Source organism: Pseudophryne corroboree, chromosome 1 (genome assembly GCF_028390025.1).
Source record: "Pseudophryne corroboree isolate aPseCor3 chromosome 1, aPseCor3.hap2, whole genome shotgun sequence".
Taxonomy (NCBI): domain Eukaryota; kingdom Metazoa; phylum Chordata; class Amphibia; order Anura; family Myobatrachidae; genus Pseudophryne; species Pseudophryne corroboree.
Window position 1 is genome coordinate 949,481,826 of NC_086444.1, and position 24,149 is coordinate 949,505,974.

General features: G+C 44.2%; 1 protein-coding gene and 1 long non-coding RNA gene across 2 annotated transcripts in view; one reads left to right on the forward strand and one right to left on the reverse strand.

The window, feature by feature from the left end:
• Window positions 1-24,149, reverse strand: part of LOC134974150 (annexin A10-like) — a 239,325-nt gene that overhangs the window by 92,818 nt on the left and 122,358 nt on the right. The window lies entirely within an intron of this gene.
• Window positions 9,404-10,585, forward strand: LOC134974039 (uncharacterized). Its single transcript, XR_010190277.1, has 3 exons — window positions 9,404-9,451; window positions 9,755-9,829; window positions 10,412-10,585. It is a non-coding gene; the product is annotated as an uncharacterized LOC134974039 (long non-coding RNA).

Consider the following 24,149-nt stretch of genomic DNA (forward strand, 5'->3'; position numbering starts at 1 on the left):
GATAGCTGAGTTTAATCACAGGCAGGCGCGTTGAGACGATCTAGATACTCATCATGCATTACACATCTCCACCACTGTGTGGCTAATGCTCCACTAATCCAGTACTTTCGATCGTACAGTATAGCGGCGGATTGATCTACAGCTCTGGCAATACTGTAGGCGTAACGGGAGGCGGTGGAAAAAGTATGGAGTACAGTACTGTATGTGTATGGAGACGCAACTACAGTAATTGTGTAAAAGGAAGAATGTACAGTACAATGTATAAACACCGTGCTTTTAAAATATATGAGCGTCTGAGTTCGCTAATGCATAATGGGAATGGAGGACTAGCAGAAGGCGGAGGAAAACACCGTGCTTTACAAATGCGAGCGTCCGAGTCCTCTAAGGCATAAACCAACAGCAATGGGGCGAGGGCCGGGCGCTGTTTGCAGTACTTTCACACATGAAATTAGAAATCTCTCATGAGGCATCGTGGGCTAGGGGTGAAGGCTCCCACCTCCCTCACTGGGGGTCCAGGGTTCGAGACATGATGTGCTTTCTTTCTTTTTTTTTTTTTTTTTTCTGTAATAATGCACTGTATTATTTTATTTACATTGTAAGACAGTCAATGGAAGGATGCACACAGGTTTCACATAAATCAAAGTACATCTGCAGGAGCGATTCTTTACGCTAAATGCACCCAAACAGCGTGAATGAAATGAGTGTATTCTGACGCTACCAACTAAGCAAAACAGTACTGTAGATCTTCAGCGTTTGTGCATTGCACAGGACCTGAATTTCCTCCCTGTGCAGGCCCCCAGGGGGGAAGGGCGATGGGGGTAGGGGGGAGACGATGGAAAATACTGTGCCTTTGAAATGCAATTACATGAGCGTCCGAGTACACTACGGCATACTGTAAACCAACACCAATGGGAAGGAAGTGCCAACCTTATTTTTAATGTGTTCCCGTGACATTCACTTTAACATTTTTTTTTTCTCTCCAATACAGTACATCCAATGGAAGGATGCACACAGGTTTCACATAAATCAAAGTACATCTGCAGGAGCGATTCTTTACGCTAAATGCAACCTACAGTACGGTACTGTAAGTGAGCAAAATAGTACTACAGTGGGCGTTTGTGTATTGCACATGACCTGCATTCCCTCCCTGTCTACTGCATGATCTGTGCAGGCTCCCATGGGGGAAGGGCAACAGGCTAGCAGGAGGCGGAGGAAAACACCGTGCTTTACAAATGCGAGCGTCCGAGTCCTCTAAGGCATAAACCAACAGCAATGGGGCGAGGGCCGGGCGCTGTTTGCAGTACTTTCACACATGAAATTAGAAATCTCTCATGAGGCATCGTGGGCTAGGGGTGAAGGCTCCCACCTCCCTCACTGGGGGTCCAGGGTTCGAGACATGATGTGCTTTCTTTCTTTTTTTTTTTTTTTTCTGTAATAATGCACTGTATTATTTTATTTACATTGTAAGACAGTCAATGGAAGGATGCACACAGGTTTCACATAAATCAAAGTACATCTGCAGGAGCGATTCTTTACGCTAAATGCACCCAAACAGCGTGAATGAAATGAGTGTATTCTGACGCTACCAACTAAGCAAAACAGTACTGTAGATCTTCAGCGTTTGTGCATTGCACAGGACCTGAATTTCCTCCCTGTGCAGGCCCCCAGGGGGGAAGGGCGATGGGGGTAGGGGGGAGACGATGGAAAATACTGTGCCTTTGAAATGCAATTACATGAGCGTCCGAGTACACTACGGCATACTGTAAACCAACACCAATGGGAAGGAAGTGCCAACCTTATTTTTAATGTGTTCCCGTGACATTCACTTTAACATTTTTTTTTTCTCTCCAATACAGTACATCCAATGGAAGGATGCACACAGGTTTCACATAAATCAAAGTACATCTGTAGGAGCGATTCTTTACGCTAAATGCAACCTACAGTACGGTACTGTAAGTGAGCAAAATAGTACTACAGTGGGCGTTTGTGTATTGCACATGACCTGCATTCCCTCCCTGTCTACTGCATGATCTGTGCAGGCTCCCATGGGGGAAGGGCAACAGGCTAGCAGGAGGCGGAGGAAAACACCGTGCTTTACAAATGCGAGCGTCCGAGTCCTCTAAGGCATAAACCAACAGCAATGGGGCGAGGGCCGGGCGCTGTTTGCAGTACTTTCACACATGAAATTAGAAATCTCTCATGAGGCATCGTGGGCTAGGGGTGAAGGCTCCCACCTCCCTCACTGGGGGTCCAGGGTTCGAGACATGATGTGCTTTCTTTCTTTTTTTTTTTTTTTTTCTGTAATAATGCACTGTATTATTTTATTTACATTGTAAGACAGTCAATGGAAGGATGCACACAGGTTTCACATAAATCAAAGTACATCTGCAGGAGCGATTCTTTACGCTAAATGCACCCAAACAGCGTGAATGAAATGAGTGTATTCTGACGCTACCAACTAAGCAAAACAGTACTGTAGATCTTCAGCGTTTGTGCATTGCACAGGACCTGAATTTCCTCCCTGTGCAGGCCCCCAGGGGGGAAGGGCGATGGGGGTAGGGGGGAGACGATGGAAAATACTGTGCCTTTGAAATGCAATTACATGAGCGTCCGAGTACACTACGGCATACTGTAAACCAACACCAATGGGAAGGAAGTGCCAACCTTATTTTTAATGTGTTCCCGTGACATTCACTTTAACATTTTTTTTTTTCTCTCCAATACAGTACATCCAATGGAAGGATGCACACAGGTTTCACATAAATCAAAGTACATCTGCAGGAGCGATTCTTTACGCTAAATGCAACCTACAGTACGGTACTGTAAGTGAGCAAAATAGTACTACAGTGGGCGTTTGTGTATTGCACATGACCTGCATTCCCTCCCTGTCTACTGCATGATCTGTGCAGGCTCCCATGGGGGAAGGGCAACAGGCTAGCAGGAGGCGGAGGAAAACACCGTGCTTTACAAATGCGAGCGTCCGAGTCCTCTAAGGCATAAACCAACAGCAATGGGGCGAGGGCCGGGCGCTGTTTGCAGTACTTTCACACATGAAATTAGAAATCTCTCATGAGGCATCGTGGGCTAGGGGTGAAGGCTCCCACCTCCCTCACTGGGGGTCCAGGGTTCGAGACATGATGTGCTTTCTTTCTTTTTTTTTTTTTTTCTGTAATAATGCACTGTATTATTTTATTTACATTGTAAGACAGTCAATGGAAGGATGCACACAGGTTTCACATAAATCAAAGTACATCTGCAGGAGCGATTCTTTACGCTAAATGCACCCAAACAGCGTGAATGAAATGAGTGTATTCTGACGCTACCAACTAAGCAAAACAGTACTGTAGATCTTCAGCGTTTGTGCATTGCACAGGACCTGAATTTCCTCCCTGTGCAGGCCCCCAGGGGGGAAGGGCGATGGGGGTAGGGGGGAGACGATGGAAAATACTGTGCCTTTGAAATGCAATTACATGAGCGTCCGAGTACACTACGGCATACTGTAAACCAACACCAATGGGAAGGAAGTGCCAACCTTATTTTTAATGTGTTCCCGTGACATTCACTTTAACATTTTTTTTTTTCTCTCCAATACAGTACATCCAATGGAAGGATGCACACAGGTTTCACATAAATCAAAGTACATCTGCAGGAGCGATTCTTTACGCTAAATGCAACCTACAGTACGGTACTGTAAGTGAGCAAAATAGTACTACAGTGGGCGTTTGTGTATTGCACATGACCTGCATTCCCTCCCTGTCTACTGCATGATCTGTGCAGGCTCCCATGGGGGAAGGGCAACAGGCTAGCAGGAGGCGGAGGAAAACACCGTGCTTTACAAATGCGAGCGTCCGAGTCCTCTAAGGCATAAACCAACAGCAATGGGGCGAGGGCCGGGCGCTGTTTGCAGTACTTTCACACATGAAATTAGAAATCTCTCATGAGGCATCGTGGGCTAGGGGTGAAGGCTCCCACCTCCCTCACTGGGGGTCCAGGGTTCGAGACATGATGTGCTTTCTTTCTTTTTTTTTTTTTTTTCTGTAATAATGCACTGTATTATTTTATTTACATTGTAAGACAGTCAATGGAAGGATGCACACAGGTTTCACATAAATCAAAGTACATCTGCAGGAGCGATTCTTTACGCTAAATGCACCCAAACAGCGTGAATGAAATGAGTGTATTCTGACGGACTGTGCATCTTCGGTATTTGTGTATAGCATAAGACCTGTGAAGGCTCCCAGGAGGGAAGGGCGTAGGGCAAGACAGTGGAAAATACTGTGGTCAAAGAAAGGGCATATTTAAAACTAAGGGAAACTGTCACAAAGTACAGTAACTACAGTACTGTACGTTGAATGCCTGGAACGCACGACGTCTGAGACGCACGACGTCTGAGACGCACGACGTCTGGATCGCTCATTGAGCATAAGCATGGCTGCTGTACGTGACCGTCCCTATGCTCTGGGTGAGCTGCGTCTCCTCGTTCGCTGGCGGGACAGAACTCTCGCCAGCAACGAGGAGAAAGTGAGAGCATATAGGAGGGCAAGTAGGGCTATCCTCCAGACCTACAACCGGAGGAGAACGGTGAGGTCTCTCCAGAGGAGATGGAGCGACCTCGTGAGGAGGACCCCACGACGCCTGCAGGCCATAAGGGATTGTAAGTACAGTACATTACTGTAGATTACTGTACTTTAAGTTACTGTAGTTACAGGTACAGTACATTATAGCAGGGGCTGCTGTAGCAGCAGGTATCCGGTCTATACAGCACTGTACAGTATTTGTGGTAAACAAATGGTTAAACAAGGACCAAACATTAACCCGGGTCAAAAGGTCAATTTGTTTTTTTGCGTCGACCTAGATGGTGCGGCTTTTGAAATTGGTTGACACCAGTTACTGTAGGTTGACATGGTCGTTAAGTTGACATGGAAAAAGATCGACATGCGTTTTACAAAAACAATTGTTATTTTTTTAAACTTGTGTATATACAGTAGTTCTTTACAATCCAGGTGGTCTACGATTGTGCAGTGTACAGTATCATGCAGTGTACAGTATATGCAATGTATCACAGTGTATCGTGCTGCGTAATTGCAGCGTGTCATGCAGTGTACATTCAGTATATGGTATTGTGCAGTGAGTGTAATACATAGTGAATCACATCGTGCAGCAGAGCCGGCCTTAGGCATAGGCAAACTACAGTAGGCAAATGCCTAGGGCATTTGCTATGCTTAGGGGCACCAGCAGCTTCTGCTGATTAAAATGATATGCGGCATGCCTATATTTTGCGTGACTGCGGCTGTATCTGTACCTGGCTAGGGCCAGCACTGTCGTGCAGTGTACTGTATACACATGTGGTAATTGCAGTTTTTTGTGTAGTGTACATTGTATCATATTTTGCAGGGAAATGTGCAGTTTGTCATATCACGCAGTGCATACACTATGCAGTCGTGCAGTGCATTGTGTGGTTTAATTGCAGTGTGTCGTGCAGTGTGCCGAAATTTGTGTTTCAGATAGTACAGTGTTCTAAGGGATGTTACTTTGGCAGAAATTATTCTAAGGGATGTTACAGTGGCCTAATGTGTTCTGACGTGCATTACTCTTGCATAAGGTTCATGACTGGCAGATCTCTACTTTGTGACGTAATGTGGATATACTACTGCACTACTGTGACGTACAGTACAGTAACGTGAATAAGGTGCTCTACTGTGTGACACAACGTGAATCAAGGACAGTACTGTGACGTGAATACGGTGCTCTACTGTGTGACACAACGTGAATCAAGGACAGTACTGTGACGTGAATACGGTGCTCTACTGTGTGACACAACGTGAATCAAGGACAGTACTGTGACGTGAATACGGTGCTCTACTGTGTGACACAACGTGAATCAAGGACAGTACTGTGACGTGAATAAACTGCACTACTGTGACATGACGTGAATAAGATGAATTCAGGTGAGTACTGCATCATCTGTCATGAAATCAATTTGTAATGTAATGAACAGTACTGAGATGGTTAAGGGTGGGAGGGCTGCATGCTGATGTGTGTCATAATGTTTATAAGGGCAATGCTTATGTGTGTTACAATGTCTATAAAGGTAGTGTTCTGTCTAATACCCTGGACCTACTGTACTGTAGCGATACTGTAAGTGTACTGTATGTCACATTTAGAAATGTGCCCCTTAAGTTTTGAAGACAGTACAGTACACTATGCCCTCCTGAGTGATTAGGTGCAGGGTACTAGAATGAACAATTCCATTTATTGTGATGTCATAAAGATGCTGTCAATGTTGAATTTCATTGGCTGTACAGTATGCTGCCATTATACTGTATATATATTTTTACAGGGCTGGTAGCACGACGTCACAGGAGGCGGGACAGGCGCCGCCAAGCTGGTAAGTATTGTCAAATACAGTAGTGTACAGTACATAGTGATTTCTATAGTCCCAACCCCCTGTCCTGACCATCACAGATAACTCGCTGCAATCCGTTAATGTTAAGAATGTCTGTTTACAAAACTAAATGTAAATATTAAACACAAAGTATAAATAACATTGTAGATAGCTGAATACCCGTGCTTCGCTACGGGATGAGGATGGTAAATTCCAGTGATAGTTGTTTGTTAATTTACGTTTGTTGGCGATCTAGTATATAGTACTGTATACTTTAAGCATACTGTATCTTGCTTCTCTGATGCAGATTGTTTATTGGCCGGACCCCTTTTTGGTCCTGGATACTGTACAGTACATGTTTCAAATTGACAGCTTCACTTACAGTACTGTTATTTCTTTTCCCACAGTACCACCACCACCACCACCACCACCTGCTGCGCTGCCAGGTATTGTGTAACGAGAATTCTGGTGCTACTGTCATCGTTGTTACACTACTGTACATGTGTCCTGGATACTGTACAGTACATGTTTCAAATTGACAGCTTCACTTACAGTACTGTTATTTTTTTTCCCACAGTACCACCACCACCACCACCTGCTGCGCTGCCAGGTATTGTGTAACGAGAATTCTGGTGCTACTGTCATCGTTGTTACACTACTGTACATGTGTCCTGGATACTGTACAGTACATGTTTCAAATTGACAGCTTCACTTACAGTACTGTTATTTTTTTTCCCACAGTACCACCACCACCACCACCACCACCTGCTGCGCTGCCAGGTATTGTGTAACGAGAATTCTGGTGCTACTGTCATCGTTGTTACACTACTGTACATGTGTCCTGGATACTGTACAGTACATGTTTCAAATTGACAGCTTCACTTACAGTACTGTTATTTTTTTTCCCACAGTACCAACAACACCACCACCACCACCTGCTGCGCTGCCAGGTATTGTGTAACGAGAATTCTGGTGCTACTGTCATCGTTGTTACACTACTGTACATGTGTCCTGGATACTGTACAGTACATGTTTCAAATTGACAGCTTCACTTACAGTACTGTTATTTTTTTTCCCACAGTACCAACAACACCACCACCACCACCACCACCTGCTGCGCTGCCAGGTATTGTGTAACGAGAATTCTGGTGTGACTGTCATCGTTACACTACTGTACATGTGTCCTGGATACTGTACAGTACATGTTTCCAATTGACAGCTTCACTTACAGTACTGTTATTTTTTTTCCCACAGTACCAACACCACCACCACCACCACCACCACCACCTGCTGCGCTGCCAGGTATTGTGTAACGAGAATTCTGGTGCTACTGTCATCGTTGTTACACTACTGTACATGTGTCCTGGATACTGTACAGTACATGTTTCAAATTGACAGCTTCACTTACAGTACTGTTATTTTTTTTCCCACAGTACCACCACCACCACCACCACCACCACCACCACCTGCTGCGCTGCCAGGTATTGTGTAACGAGAATTCTGGTGCTACTGTCATCGTTGTTACACTACTGTACATGTGTCCTGGATACTGTACAGTACATGTTTCAAATTGACAGCTTCACTTACAGTACTGTTATTTTTTTTCCCACAGTACCACAAACACCACCACCACCACCACCACCTGCTGCGCTGCCAGGTATTGTGTAACGAGAATTCTGGTGCTACTGTCATCGTTGTTACACTACTGTACATGTGTCCTGGATACTGTACAGTACATGTTTCAAATTGACAGCTTCACTTACAGTACTGTTATTTTTTTTTCCCACAGTACCAACAACACCACCACCACCACCACCACCTGCTGCGCTGCCAGGTATTGTGTAACGAGAATTCTGGTGTGACTGTCATCGTTACACTACTGTACATGTGTCCTGGATACTGTACAGTACATGTTTCCAATTGACAGCTTCACTTACAGTACTGTTATTTTTTTTCCCACAGTACCAACAACACCACCACCACCACCACCACCTGCTGCGCTGCCAGGTATTGTGTAACGAGAATTCTGGTGTGACTGTCATCGTTACACTACTGTACATGTGTCCTGGATACTGTACAGTACATGTTTCCAATTGACAGCTTCACTTACAGTACTGTTATTTTTTTTCCCACAGTACCAACACCACCACCACCACCGCCGACACCATCCGAGAGCTCCGGAAGTGGTAATAATTACTTTTTGTTACAGACACACTAGTTTCCTACAGTATTACTGTAATTTTTGTATTTTACAATACTTGTCATCTTTTACACACAGACCGCCTCGTAATTGATACAGAGGAGGAGCTCATTCACATTGATTCGGGGGAGGAAGAGGAGCCAGATTATAGTAAGTACAGTAGGATTTTCTCAAGCCCATTCTTAAAAGTATTGACCAAGTCCACTTTTATTACTTTTCAGGCAGGGAATTCCAAACATGTACTGTACAGTATTTCCCTCACTGTGAAGACCCCTTTTCGCCTCTGTGCGAAATCGCCTCTACTTCAACAAGAGTTACTGTGCACGTGTCCTCTGTGTCCATCTTATCAAAAACCGTTCCTGTGTATTGTCCCCTTACTGTATACAGTATATTTGTAAAGGTTAATCATGTCCCCTCTTAATCTCCTCTTTTCCAATGTAAACATGCCTAGCCTGCCTTTCCTTGTATTCCATCTTCTCAATCCACTTCATCACTTTGGTCGCCCGCCTCTAAACCTTTTGTAGTTCCACGATATCCATTTTGTATTATGGTGCCCAAAATTGTGCATCCGACCCACCCTCCACTAGCCTAACCCTCCAATCATACTCTGAATCCACACTCTGCATTCTGAATGTCGGGATCCAGACAGCAGGTCTTTTAAATACAGTACTGTATGTCCCCTACCGCTGGACAGTCATTCTGCTCCTACTGTATTATGAATATATCTCTGCCTCCTGTAGCACTGTACTACTGTGCAATTTTGTAGTAACTGTACTCTACTGTATTTTGTTTATAATATTTTTTTATTTTCAACTCAGTAATTATTGACAGTGAGGATGAGGATGAAAAACCCTCTCCCCAACTTGGTAAGTAAACTGCAGTATTGTACTGTACTGTACATTGTGTTAAACCAATGGGTTGGGTTTGCGTGACCAGCAGTCAGGATTCTAGCGGTCAGGTGACCGACAGTGGCATCCTGATTGCAGCAATCCCAACAGGGTGAGGTACGGTATCCTAACCCTCCTCCACTACCCCCTGATTCTGGCCTCGACATTCTCGTCTCTGTGTGCGAAATCTACTCTCCTCCTCCAATTCCTGACTGAATTTTTGCTTTACTGTATTCAACACAGAATACAAAAGTATATTTCATGGATTTTTTGCTTTCACAGCCCCTACACTGTCACAGGCGGTGGCGGAGGAGGAGGACCAGGACTCTATGTCCATCACCTCACTGCACCCATTAAGTAAGTCCAGTCCGGTACATCGTGCCTCTGTAGAGCCAGTTTGAGCAAGGAGAGATTGATTGCTTCTTTTTTTGGTGGGGGCCCAAACCAACCAGTCATTTCAGCCACAGTCGTGTGGCAGACCCTGTTTATATAACATAAGGGTGGTTGGGAGGGCCCAATCACAATTCCATCTTGCACCTCTTTTTTTATTTATTTATCTTTGCATCATGTGATGTTTGGGGAAAATTGTTATAAGGTTTGATGTAAAAAAAAGGTTAAAAAAAAGAGGCAGATTAGATGGGCAAAGTGGTTCTTACAGTATTTGTCATCAAATTCTATGTTTCTGTATGCAGACCCTCCAACATGACCCGCCGCACTGCTCTGTTTCTAGACTTCCCTCTTAATTTATGATTTCCATCACCTGTGTTGAACTAGTTATATGATAAGAAAGCTGTTTCTTCACAGGTGATGGCAATAATAAATTAAGAGGGAAGTCCAGAACCAGAGCATTTTGTACCTAGTGGGGCGGGTCATGTTGGAGGGTATGTGTATTTCCTGGAATGAACCTTTTTTTTTTCACATTAATGTTTTTTTTCACAGGCCCTACACTGGAACAGGCCACGGAGGAGGAGGAGGATGATGATGATGCTGCTGCATTTAGTGGTAAGAATTATTACTGACATTGATCTGATGCCATCAGATTTTTCTGGCAAATGCGTAGAAATCGGATGAAAATTGTTTTTGTTTGAACTGGTGATATTGCCCATACAGTAGCAACCGATCACATCCCACATTAACATTTACAGTATCTAGTTACACTTACAGACGATAATACAGTACAGTAGGTAATATTTGATTGGTTGCTACTGTATGGACAACATCCTGTTCTAAAAAAAACACCCATCTTACTCAATTTCTCTCTCTCTCTCTCTCTCACCCCTTGTCACTGTCTCTCCATTCATCTCTCTAGATACTGTCAGTGATGAATTTCCCATTAGGCACGAGAGGCACGTACTGTACCTAGTGGCGGCATCTGTTTGGGGGCCTCAGTTGGATGCTTACAGTATGCTAATACTGTCATCCCAAAAATTACCACTACAGTAACTGCTAAATATTTTAAGTGTACTGTACAATATGCACATACAGTACTGTACAGTATACATAATTCAAAAGAAAAAAGAGTTGCTACCTTATTCTAGTCATAATCACCGGCATACGGGTCACTCACAAATTTTCTGATGGTCTCGGTGGGGTCCCTTGGAATCACCATGCCTGTCACAAGCATACCTTTTTTTACCCACCTGACACTGGGCCTGGACACTAGTGTACTATTACTATACTTTTTACTGTATACTGTATCTTATAATATTCTTCTCTTTTACCCACAGACGACGAGCCAGAATACATTTTTGGTAAATATACTGTCAAAGTCAGAAAAATGTCTCAATGCACGTTGCCATATTTGCACCGCACACTGGTCCGCGCTGCGCGTGCGTACGCTCTCCCGTGGAGGCGCATACCCGCAATAGCGTGCACTCGCAGGCGCGGTATGCGTATTTACGGTAGAGTTTATGTGGTCGTAGCGTGCGACTCATTCGTTACATATTTTCACAATTAATGTAGTTTATAGATCATGGTCCCTTTGATAGATTCTGAAAGTTTGGTTAAAATACAATGTCCCAGAGCTGAGAAATCCCTCTTTATATCGTACGAAGGGTCTAACAGGAATCATACAGCAGTGTTTGGTACCCATCGGAAGAGTATTTAATTAGCAATATTCCGGTGTTGGTTTGGAGCGTATTAATCGCTCGTGCGAATAGTTATGGACATAAGAAGTTTATGTCCATTTCTATTATTTACTCATACTCAGGTATGCGGCGGGAAACCCAGTTTCCCACCCACCTGAGCTGTTGGAAATCGTCACAGCCCACCTGTATGAATCACCCTATGACCTTTTGTTATGATGCAGGGCCGAATTCCTTCGGCCAATGGACAATGGGATTGTAGGGACTATGAGATTGCATTGTGTGTGGGGCATAAATAGGCAGGCCGACCACATCCAGCTCTCACTCTCTCATCAACGGTTATCTGCTGATAGCCGGGAGCTGGATATCGAGGCGCAGGCGATCATACCCTTTGTGCGTAAGTTTCTCTCCGTAATCATTGTCTTTCTGTGAGCCAATTTCTCTCCATCTCTCTCTCTCTCTCTCTCTCTCTCTCTCCTCTTTTCTCTTATATCTCCCATAGTATTATAGTATTGTATTGTATTTCATTTAGGTCAGAGTAGTATTGTCTTTTTGTATTTATTGTTTAGTTCTGTGGTTAGGAAGTCTCTGTTATATTGTAGTGTATCATTTGTACTGTTATCCCCTTTTTACAAGTATATTAGATATAATACAGTTAATAGGCTTTGGAACCTAAACCAGTATCTGTGTATTTTCTATAGTGTTAAGTGTTCACTTGAGCGTCGGTGACGCTCAAGCAGCTTTGTAGTTAGTCAGGTTACACAAGGTTGCACTTACACCCTGTACTCACATTAAGGTATTCAGTGTATTTCATTGGTATAAGGTTTTAACATAAAGGTATAGTGTTGTGAGCGTCTGCATCGCTGGTGACCTCCTCGTGGTCTCGAGCGTACGCTACGCTACAGCGAATCATTCCCCTAGACATAGCCAATAACGTGTCCTGTGATCACTGGGCCGTGAGCGAACGTGACGCTTGAGCGTCTCGCCTACGGCTGAGCGATCGCTACGCCAATAGCGTACCATTACGGTACTTCTTAAGTAAACAGCGTACAGTGTTCTTAGCTTCATAAAGGGTTGTTTATACGACAAGGAATTTAGCATTGTCAATTGGGGACTCGTCCTATCCTTCTCATATGTGCACTAGGTAGATCAGCAGACATTATCCCTCCAGCAAAAGGGTGGGAGGTTGTCTCGCAGTTGCTGACGGGATAAGCGTCTGCTTCGCTTAGATAAAGAGTGCTGAAGGAATCCGGGAACCGGAAGTAAGAACAAAACGCTTGTGTCTTTTAAAACTGTTTATTTTTCTTTTGTCTTGCGTACGCACGCATATATCTGCATTTCTGTTTCATTTTCGTATATCACTATTCCTGTTTGCCAATTTTTATAGTTGATAGAAAGTGCTAAAAAGAGATTTGCTGTTATTTAATAGTAGAGGTAATAGTTAAAGTATAGAACAACACACGGTTTGTCTAGGAGATAAGGCAGTCAGTGTGGATTGCGGTAGATGATCAGGGATCATTTACATTGATAAAAGTATATATTGTGTTACGGTGGATCTTTGCATTGCGTACACGTGTCACTAACAAAGACTAGCGTACGCAATCCAAAGGCAGACGCACGCAGCGTACATTACGCAACGTAGCGTCTGGTTACGCCCACGTAGCTCGTCACGAAAAGTTGAATTAGCGCAAAGTGAAGTAACGCAAAGGCGATAAGTAACGCACAGCGGTAGATAACGCGACGCGGTAAATAACGCAAATCTATTTTTGGAAAAATCTGAAATTTAGTTTAACAGATCCTGCTCCTAATTGGTAACACTTTTGGCCTAAAGACAATTTCTGCGCAGAAATAGATATAGAAACAAAGTGTACATGTGTTGAGTGAGTGTGTTTTGTATACAAAAGTTTATATAACTTTAAGGTGGAACCAAAAGGAAAGCCGGGTACTCGTCAAGGGACATACGTGTAAGTGACATATACGGTGGCTAGGGAGGCATCCCTGGTTAAATAATATTTGAGCATTAGAGTATAGCGGACCATAAGGTAACAAGACCAGGAGGTCATAAGGTAACAAGACCAGGAGGTCATAAGGAACAAGACCAGGAGGTCGTAAGGTAAAAGGTCCGCTATAAAAGTCCAGTGGCACAACGCCTGGGGTGTTGGTGCAGAACCCATATAGGCCATAAGCTCTTGCTGAAGGAATCGCGGCCGGAAACATCGATTCCATTGATCTTTCAGTACATGACAAGTAGTGCTCGTGTACTGAACGATTGGACCACACGTAATTGTGTGCAGTAGTTAGTAATCTGACCTAATACCATTAGAGTAAAGTGGTCACAAACGCTATTTGTACATTCTGACGTGATTTGTGTAATTTTTTATTTTTGGAAGGGAAGTTCGCTGGTCACTCAGGAACTATCCAACAACCGATACTTGCTGGGGAACGCGCCCCAGTAAATAAAGGTTCACAGGGGCCCTGGGTTGGGTACCGCAGCTCTGGTTACAGTGATTGCAGCACAGGCCAACGTGGGCGAGAAGTAAGTGGGGTACTTGATAAACCACCACCGCCGGCCTGCCCAAGGACATCTTGGTTTGTTTGTAAGGGTTCGCTGAAAACCTTGAGATAAAGATCCAAGGAGGAATAAGCAACGCCTGCAGATTATGGGGGCCATTTGTTCCGGTAGGGGGCGATCAACCTCGGTTCGGGTTGATTCAGAGAACCGACCAGTTGGGTCGGCACGATATGTAATGTGTGAAAAATACGGTAGTCACACAGAGGTTTTATGTGATGAATGGGAGAGAATGACTGTACAAGACAGGGACAAATTCCCAAGAATAGGTAGCTTCAGTCCAGAAGTGTTACAAAATTTAAGGAGGAGGATATGTCTCGTAAAATCAACAAAGAGACGAATTCAGCATCATGATTGTTTACAGTTATGGCACCAGGAAGGTGAGATACAGAGAGGTTTGGCTCTGGCGGCAGGATCTGGGGCAGTCAGGAAGTTGATTGCCACAGCTCCTCCCCCACCATACATTGCAGGAGAGAAGTTGATTGCGGAGAGAAACGCACTGGGTTGTAAAACACAAACTCTTAGTAACACTGTAAATGTTAATGATGTTAACCAAATAACTCATGCAAGTATTAACCCGTGCAAGTTGTACCCTGTTTTGAACCTTCCTCAGGAGTGTGATCAAGAAGAAGATTCGGCAACAATTTCAGCTCTCTCTCTTGCGGCCACCATAGCAGAGACCACAGTAGGCACAGCAACACCCACGAGATTAGTGAAAGCCCCTAGCGGAGGGATAGGTGAGGTCGTGTCAACTGGTAAGTACGGCACCATGCACTACACTGAAACAATTGTACCACAACAAGCTGTAGAATCTACACAGGAAGAGGCTGTTAGAATTGCTCCTGTAAGGGTAATAGCAGTTCCCAATGGAAAAACAGATGTGTCTGGAGCCACTCCCATAAGGAACATTGCCATGTACACTCCATTTTCCCGAATGGAATTAAGAACAATAGTGTCCGAATTTCCTGACCCCAGGAAGGATTTAGTTGCTAGCCAAAAATACATCAGGGATTTAGGTAACACTGTAGAACCCAACAACAAGGATTGGCAGATACTGCTAAGAGCTTGTTTACCTTCCAATGTTGATGCAACTCAGTTTTTAGCTGATTGTACATTGGATAAAGATGTACCGCTTACAGACGTGTACAACAAGGATAATGTAAAAAGGATAAATTTACAGCTAAAAGAGTATTTCCCAGCCGTTGTTAAATGGAATAAAATATTTTCCATTAAGCAAAAGGAGTCCGAAACGGCAACAGAATATTTTCACCGGGCACTATTAGAAATGGCAAAGTACACTGGTATAGAAGACATTAAGACCAACCCAAACCATCGAGAAGTAGCAGTATCTGTACTGATGGATGGTTTGAAAGAAACATTAAAAGCTAGGGTACAGACCACGCAGCCATGTTGGCGAGGTCTGTCAGTGTCCACATTGAGAGAGGCTGCTATTGATCACGACAGAAACATCACTAGGCACAGGGAATCGCAAAGTGATAAGTTGATGTCCGTAAGTATACAGGCGCTGACCACAAGGCAGCCTGCGTATGTACCACCGAATCCTGTGGGTAAGGCAAGTGTAATAACATGTTTTTCTTGTAACAGACCGGGACACTTTGCACGAGAATGTAGAACAAAGAATGTACAAAGATCTTTTCAACCCCCTAGACAACAACACAACACACGACATTGGGAGCAGGGTCCACAGAGGCGGAGTTTTGAGCCACATACAGGGGAAACAAAAAGATATCCCCCGAACAGAGATTGGCATGCCTCTGGTAGTTCCCAGCTAACTCCCCCACAAGTAGTTGCTGCCAATGGGATTCAGGGAGGTCAGCATACCCAATAGGGGTGTGGCCATACCTGTAATCTGCAGCCAGTTAAGTTGATTGCCAGTCTTGGAAGCGAACCAGAGATTGCAATCAATGTGGCTGGTAAAACTTTAAACTTTCTTGTAGACACAGGGGCGGCCAAGTCAGTGATAAATTCGACAGTGGGCATGAGAACCACTGGTAGGACAATTCCGGCCATGGGAGTAACAGGAGTAGTCCAGCACTACCCTGTTAGCAAACCAGCCGAGATTACAATAGGGCCTTTGCATACCAAGCATTCCTTTTTGCTGGCTGCATCGGCACCAACTAATCTCCTGGGTAGAGACTTACTATGTAAAATGGGTTGCGTCATTTATTGTACTCCTGAAGGTGTATTCTTGGACATTCCTGAGAATCACGCTCAGGAAGTACGAGACATGTTAGACTCCCCATCAAAATTAATGTCACATTCCATTATGACAAATAGGAATCCATCCCAAGTAGAAGAGATGACATCTCAGATACCAGAGTCACTTTGGACAAAAGATGGACAGGACACTGGATTAATGGCAAACGTAGCTCCAGTAGTTGTACAAGTAAAAGATGGTAGGATAGCTCCAAAAATCCCACAGTATCCTCTGAAGCCAGAGGTGGAGTTAGGAGTTTTTCCTGTAATAGAGCGCTTGCTACAACAGGGCATTCTAGTAAGAACGTCCAGCACAGCAAATAGTCCCATCTTCCCTGTTAAAAAGAGTGGGGGGAGGGGTTACAGGCTAGTGCAAGATCTAAGGGGGATTAACAAAATAGTTGAGAGTCAGTTCCCCGTAGTGCCTAATCCAGCTGTCATCCTAATGCAAATTCCTCCCACTGCCAAATTTTTCACTGTTATTGACCTCTGCTCCGCTTTCTTTTCGGTACCTCTGCACCCTGACAGCCAATATTTGTTTGCATTCACATACAGAGGAGTCCAATACACGTGGACTCGGTTACCCCAAGGTTTCATAGATAGTCCAAGTATATTTTCTCAGGCTTTGCATGATTGTTTACAGTCTTTCCAACCGGAGAGTGGATCAGTGTTGATACAGTACGTGGATGATCTACTACTGTGTTCTGATTCATTGGAGGCATCCCTGAAGGATACGAAACAGCTCCTGTTTCATCTTTCAGACACAGGTCACAAGGTTTCCAAAGACAAGTTGCAATTATGCCAAGCTAAGGTAAAATATTTGGGACACTGTCTAACACAAGGACTGAGACACCTGACCGCTGATAGAATCCAAGCCATTAGAGACATGACACTGCCACAAACCCAGCAACAGATCAGGACGTTTTTAGGAATGTGTGGGTATTGCCGTAATTGGATCCCAGGGTTTTCCATATTGGCGCTACCTTTGCAGGAAATGGTCTCTTCAAACAAACCTGATCGGATTTCGCATACAGACGAATCTGAAACAGCATTTGAGAGACTCAAACAGTGCCTAACGCAGGCACCAGCACTAGGTATGCCAGACTATGGGAAACCCTTTGAACTATACGGAACAGAAAGTGCTGGGTGCGCAGCAGGTGTACTAACACAAAAACACGGTGATGCCAGCAGGCCAATTGCATACTACAGCGCTCAGCTAGACACGGTAGCGCGATCCCTCCCCACATGCTTGCGTAGCGTTGCGGCGATAGCATTGCTAGTGACGAAAAGTGAAGATGTCGTGCTAGGCCACAATCTCACAATCCATACACCGCATGCGGTATCTGCCTTATCGAATTCTGCCCAAACCAGACACGTCTCATCAGCAAGGTTTACAAGATGGGAATTGGCATTAATGGCCCCCGTAAACATCACCATAAGGAGATGCAGTGCATTAAACCCTGCAACATTTCTCCCAGGTGTGCCTGGTCAGGCACAAAGGGTGGAAGGTGAGAGTGATGGGGAAGGAGGATTTAATGCAAAGGAAGATGCACATGATTGTATGGAATATTTGACCCAAAATTTTACCGCAAGGCCTGACATCAGTGACAATCCACTGGAAGATGCAGAACTCACGTTCTACACGGACGGTAGTTGTCACAGACAGTCAGACTCGGGAGACTTGTGTACTGGATACGCAGTCGTAGATGACCAAGACACCATAGAAGCGGAACCGCTAGGCCCACCTCACTCAGCCCAGGTTGCTGAACTGGTCGCCCTAACCAGAGCATGTGAATTGGCTAAGGGTAAGTCTGCCAATATCTACACCGATTCTAGATACGCCTTCGGGGTAGTCCATGATTTCGGAGCGCTATGGCGGCTCAGAAATTTCATGACGGCGGCTGGTACACCGATAGCGCATGCAGCTCACATAAAAAGGCTTCTAACAGCGATACAGGAACCCGACAGAGTGGCTGTTATCAAATGTAAAGCACATACATATAGTCAAGACCCAGTATCCCTTGGTAACAGCCGAGCAGACGAAGCCGCAAAGCTTGCAGCTGCTACCCCCACACGGACAGACACCACACAGTTGATGGTATTTAATACCATCAACACACAGAAGTTGTGTGAGATGCAGAATTTGTGTTCCACACAGGAAAGAGCAGTCTGGAAGGCAAAGGGATATGGCCAGGAGTCCTCAGGGCTCTGGACGGATGGACATGGTAAACCAGTGGCCCCCAGGGCATACCTTCCATGTCTGGCTGAAGCAGCTCACGGGCTGACTCATCTAGGCAAGGAGGGGATGTGCAAATTGGTAAGAGCATACTGGTGCGCCCCAGGATTCTCCTCTCATGCGGGTAAAAGAGCAATGTCATGCCTTACCTGTCTGAGAAAGAATATTGGAAAAGCAATACCTACAGAACCATCCCATATCCCACCTGCCGGCGGCCCTTTCCAAGTAATACAAATTGACTTCATTCAATTACCCCCATGTAGAAATTTGAAATATGTACTTGTCTGTATAGATGTTTTCTCGAATTGGGTCGAAGCTTTTCCAGCAGCTACAAATACCGCTATGTTTACAGCTAAGAAAATTGTGCAGGAATTTGTATGTAGATATGGTATCCCTAGAATCATTGAAAGTGATAGGGGTACCCATTTTACAGGTGATGTCTTTCAAGGAATGTGTAAGTTGATGGGAATTGATAGCAAGCTGCACACTCCGTACCGTCCACAGGCGAGTGCGAAGGTCGAAAGAGTGAACAGCACTATTAAAAATAAATTGAGTAAAGTAATGGCAGAGACAGGATTGACATGGCCAGAAGCTTTACCCATTGTTTTGTATAGCATCAGAACCACTCCCAGGTCCCCTCTTAATCTGTCTCCTTTTGAAATTCTGTTTGGTCGACAACCGCATGTCATGATTAACCCTCAGGATGATTTGAAATGTAACAATGAAGTAACTGTAAAATACTTGATTAACATGAGTAAGCAGTTGAGGAATCAAAATGATAATCTGAAGTTGGTGATTCCTGATTTACCAGGTAGTAATTGTCATGACATTGAACCTGGGGATTATGTAATGATACGAAATTTTCTACGCTCAGGTTGTCTTATTGATAGATGGGAAGGACCATACCAGGTCTTATTGACCAGCACCACAGCATTGAAGGTTGCTGAGAGAGAGACTTGGGTCCATTCATCCCACTGCAAAAAGGTTGCTGATCCCGAGAAGTCCCGTGACAAGGAACAGACGGTAGAGGTTGTATCACTGGAGTGTCTGTTCCAGGAGGACTGAGGCGGCACCTGAGCCTTGAAGATCGAAAGCAGCTGTCGACTCCCCTCTCCCTTTTATTGTTTTTCTCCACTTCCCAGCCCCTCTCCCTTAAAATTTCTTTTTCCCCCTTCTCATTCTTCTCTATTTCCTCCTCAAAGATGGACTTGCACCAAGAGACTGTGATCCGGATTTTGATGTTAACCATGATGTTGACCAGAGCAGTCTGTTCCGGCGAGAGTACCATAGAGGTCGAGAGAGGTTCTGGAATGGGTTCCGATTATGATGATGGAGGCGTAGTTTTCCAAGATCAACCAAACCAACAAGCAAAGGCGAGTATCAGAAAACGATCCGATAGAAGAAATTGTGATGGATTGTTAGCTGAAGAAAATTGTATCTGTAGGCTCTGTGATAATCTGGTTGAAGATGGATGCATAAAGAAATGCCAATCTAGTTTTAATATCCATATGGACCGGCATCCATTGAGTGACTATCACTCTCTAGTGGGTAACGTGTTAAACCAAACAGATTGTTGGGTATGCTCTCAAGTACCTCAGGGTCACAGTAAATCAGGGCTAGTACCATTTCCTTTAACGTTAGGGGAGGTACTTGAGCTAAGTGGTGGGAGACCGGTGGACCGGAGGTTTAACATCTCCAGCCCTCCTAGTTTGAAGCTCCACCAATACCATGTGGATAGGTCCCTCTTATGTTTTAACATCTCCAATCCCAGAAAACCGGGAAATTGGGAAGTGTCATGGAGCAACCTTACCATGACCTTTTCACACAGAGCAGATAGAATGCCTACAGATACAGAGCTCGTACGCCACATAGCCAGTAGAGGAAAATCTTTCCGGTATCGATATACCTTAGGAAATAGGATTACTAGAGTTGGAGAGGTATCACCAGGATACTGTGCACATATCGTACAAACCGATACGTGCATTAGGCAGATGGAAGAATTAGGGTCAGGAGATTTCACCTGGAAGGTTTGTAACATGGTCATGTCCTTCTCCGTCCCATATGTTCTCCCCGATGATGCATATTTCATATGCGGGAGAAAGGCGTACAAGTGGCTTGCCCCAAACTCTGAAGGATTGTGTTATATTGGAAAAGTATTGCCTGAAGTGATGACTGTTACACATGACAAAATGAAGGACATACACCGTGGTGCCCAAGCTCCTTATACTCACACTCATTACGAGCACCGAGTTAAAAGACAACTGTCAGAAAGGTTAGAGCATCCGGCCTCTGATCTTATCCATGAATCCACCGGGATTCAGGTTCTGGTAGCGTTAGATTTCACTCGCACCGCTCGAGGTGTGATGAATTATAGATACATTTCCGCACTCGCCAATTTGTTAGATAATATCACTGAAATGTATGATGACACGTTTAGATACACTGGAAGAGAACTTCAAGCTTACAAAACAGAACTAGTTCAGCATAGGATGGTTCTTAATTATCTTACAGCAGTAACAGGCGGATATTGTGTTACATTGGCAACACAGTACGGCATAAAGTGTTGCACGTATATCACAAATAGCACCGAGGATCCGGTAGAGGTCATAGACCAAAAGATGGACGATATTCTGCAATTAAAGTGGGAATTTCGTCGAAAACACAATCTCACCCTTGCTGCTGTAGGTAATGAGCTGACTGGTTGGGTGTCATGGTTGAACCCGCGAAATTGGTTCTCCGGTTTAGGAGACTGGGCTCAAGGAGTCATAATGGATGTTGGAAAGTTTCTACTATGTATCCTGGGTGTCGTTATATCGATTGGATTGATATTTAGATGCGGGCAGGCTTTAATGAGGTGCAAACAAAGTACAAAAGTGATGAGCTTGAGGAGTGAGGAAACCGTAATTAACCTGGATTTGATTTATGACCCAATGATAGAAACCAGAATGTGATGAAAATGCGATTATACGGTCCGTTTCTTTCACCTGTTTTTCTGCTTTTCTCCAAGATACAAAGACCCCCTTGGACGAGGAAGTTGACGAGACGCTATACAGACAACAGACAAGCACCAAAGAAGAAGATTTGACAACTTTAAATATGGACACTTGATGAACTTTGCCATGGATCCCCAGTTTCCCTAGTATTTTTAAACTCACGCTAGCCCAACATTTTTTTGTAAATCTGATGGCTCAGACAAAGCTATTTGCTCATGCCCAAGGAGCAATACAGCGCAAAGAAGACGACTCTCAACAGATACCGAACACAACTTCAACAACAGATGTACATTTCCCTGACATAGAATATCATTGCATTTTTCATAAGTGTTCTTTATCTTCATCTCTACAACCCCCAGGTAACGACACACATAGACGATAGGGAATACAGGCACAGATAGCAGCAACCACATACCTCCCCCATTCATGTATCATCAACTAAAATGTGCATCCCCATTTTGTTACAACCACAGCCGAAATGAGCTCGGTAGAGTTTGACAGCCCATCCACAGACCTGTACCACAGGATAAGAAGGAATTCAAATGTATACTTCGCAATACCTCGAAGCTTGATTTACCACACGTACGGCACGATGATACATGACCCTCCAAACATGGACTCATACACACATGCTTCTACTTTCTCACTAGGTCATACCCTCTTCACACCTACTCCACTCTTCTCCCCTACCCAACCATGGAAATCAATTAACCCCTGACTTACATTTTTCTCCTTAAATGTTTTGTGGCAGTTATTATTGACTGCCAAAGGGTGGACTGTCAAAGTCAGAAAAATGTCTCAATGCACGTTGCCATATTTGCACCGCACACTGGTCCGCGCTGCGCGTGCGTACGCTCTCCCGTGGAGGCGCATACCCGCAATAGCGTGCACTCGCAGGCGCGGTATGCGTATTTACGGTAGAGTTTATGTGGTCGTAGCGTGCGACTCATTCGTTACATATTTTCACAATTAATGTAGTTTATAGATCATGGTCCCTTTGATAGATTCTGAAAGTTTGGTTAAAATACAATGTCCCAGAGCTGAGAAATCCCTCTTTATATCGTACGAAGGGTCTAACAGGAATCATACAGCAGTGTTTGGTACCCATCGGAAGAGTATTTAATTAGCAATATTCCGGTGTTGGTTTGGAGCGTATTAATCGCTCGTGCGAATAGTTATGGACATAAGAAGTTTATGTCCATTTCTATTATTTACTCATACTCAGGTATGCGGCGGGAAACCCAGTTTCCCACCCACCTGAGCTGTTGGAAATCGTCACAGCCCACCTGTATGAATCACCCTATGACCTTTTGTTATGATGCAGGGCCGAATTCCTTCGGCCAATGGACAATGGGATTGTAGGGACTATGAGATTGCATTGTGTGTGGGGCATAAATAGGCAGGCCGACCACATCCAGCTCTCACTCTCTCATCAACGGTTATCTGCTGATAGCCGGGAGCTGGATATCGAGGCGCAGGCGATCATACCCTTTGTGCGTAAGTTTCTCTCCGTAATCATTGTCTTTCTGTGAGCCAATTTCTCTCCATCTCTCTCTCTCTCTCTCTCTCTCTCTCTCTCCTCTTTTCTCTTATATCTCCCATAGTATTATAGTATTGTATTGTATTTCATTTAGGTCAGAGTAGTATTGTCTTTTTGTATTTATTGTTTAGTTCTGTGGTTAGGAAGTCTCTGTTATATTGTAGTGTATCATTTGTACTGTTATCCCCTTTTTACAAGTATATTAGATATAATACAGTTAATAGGCTTTGGAACCTAAACCAGTATCTGTGTATTTTCTATAGTGTTAAGTGTTCACTTGAGCGTCGGTGACGCTCAAGCAGCTTTGTAGTTAGTCAGGTTACACAAGGTTGCACTTACACCCTGTACTCACATTAAGGTATTCAGTGTATTTCATTGGTATAAGGTTTTAACATAAAGGTATAGTGTTGTGAGCGTCTGCATCGCTGGTGACCTCCTCGTGGTCTCGAGCGTACGCTACGCTACAGCGAATCATTCCCCTAGACATAGCCAATAACGTGTCCTGTGATCACTGGGCCGTGAGCGAACGTGACGCTTGAGCGTCTCGCCTACGGCTGAGCGATCGCTACGCCAATAGCGTACCATTACGGTACTTCTTAAGTAAACAGCGTACAGTGTTCTTAGCTTCATAAAGGGTTGTTTATACGACAAGGAATTTAGCATTGTCAATACTGTACAGTAGCAATAGTTGGTACTGTAATTACAGTATTTTTTTTTCTCCAACATTATTTTAAGTCAAACTGATATGACTAACTGTACTGTATTTTATCTTTTTACAGTCCGTCGCCAACCAGTGGAGGAGACACCTGGTAATAAAATAGAAATACATAATGCACTGTACTGTATTCTAACTTACTGTAACATGTATAACACTGAGCTGATCATCTTCACACCCTCTGACATAACCTTACAGTACAAACTGTACTTTCTCTCCTTTTTCACCCTCTTCACTCCACAAATGCATGCTGCGTTTCCTGACTACTGATATAATAGTGTGTAGAGCGTAGCGAGGCACCGTGCCCACCGCGTGGCGAGCGA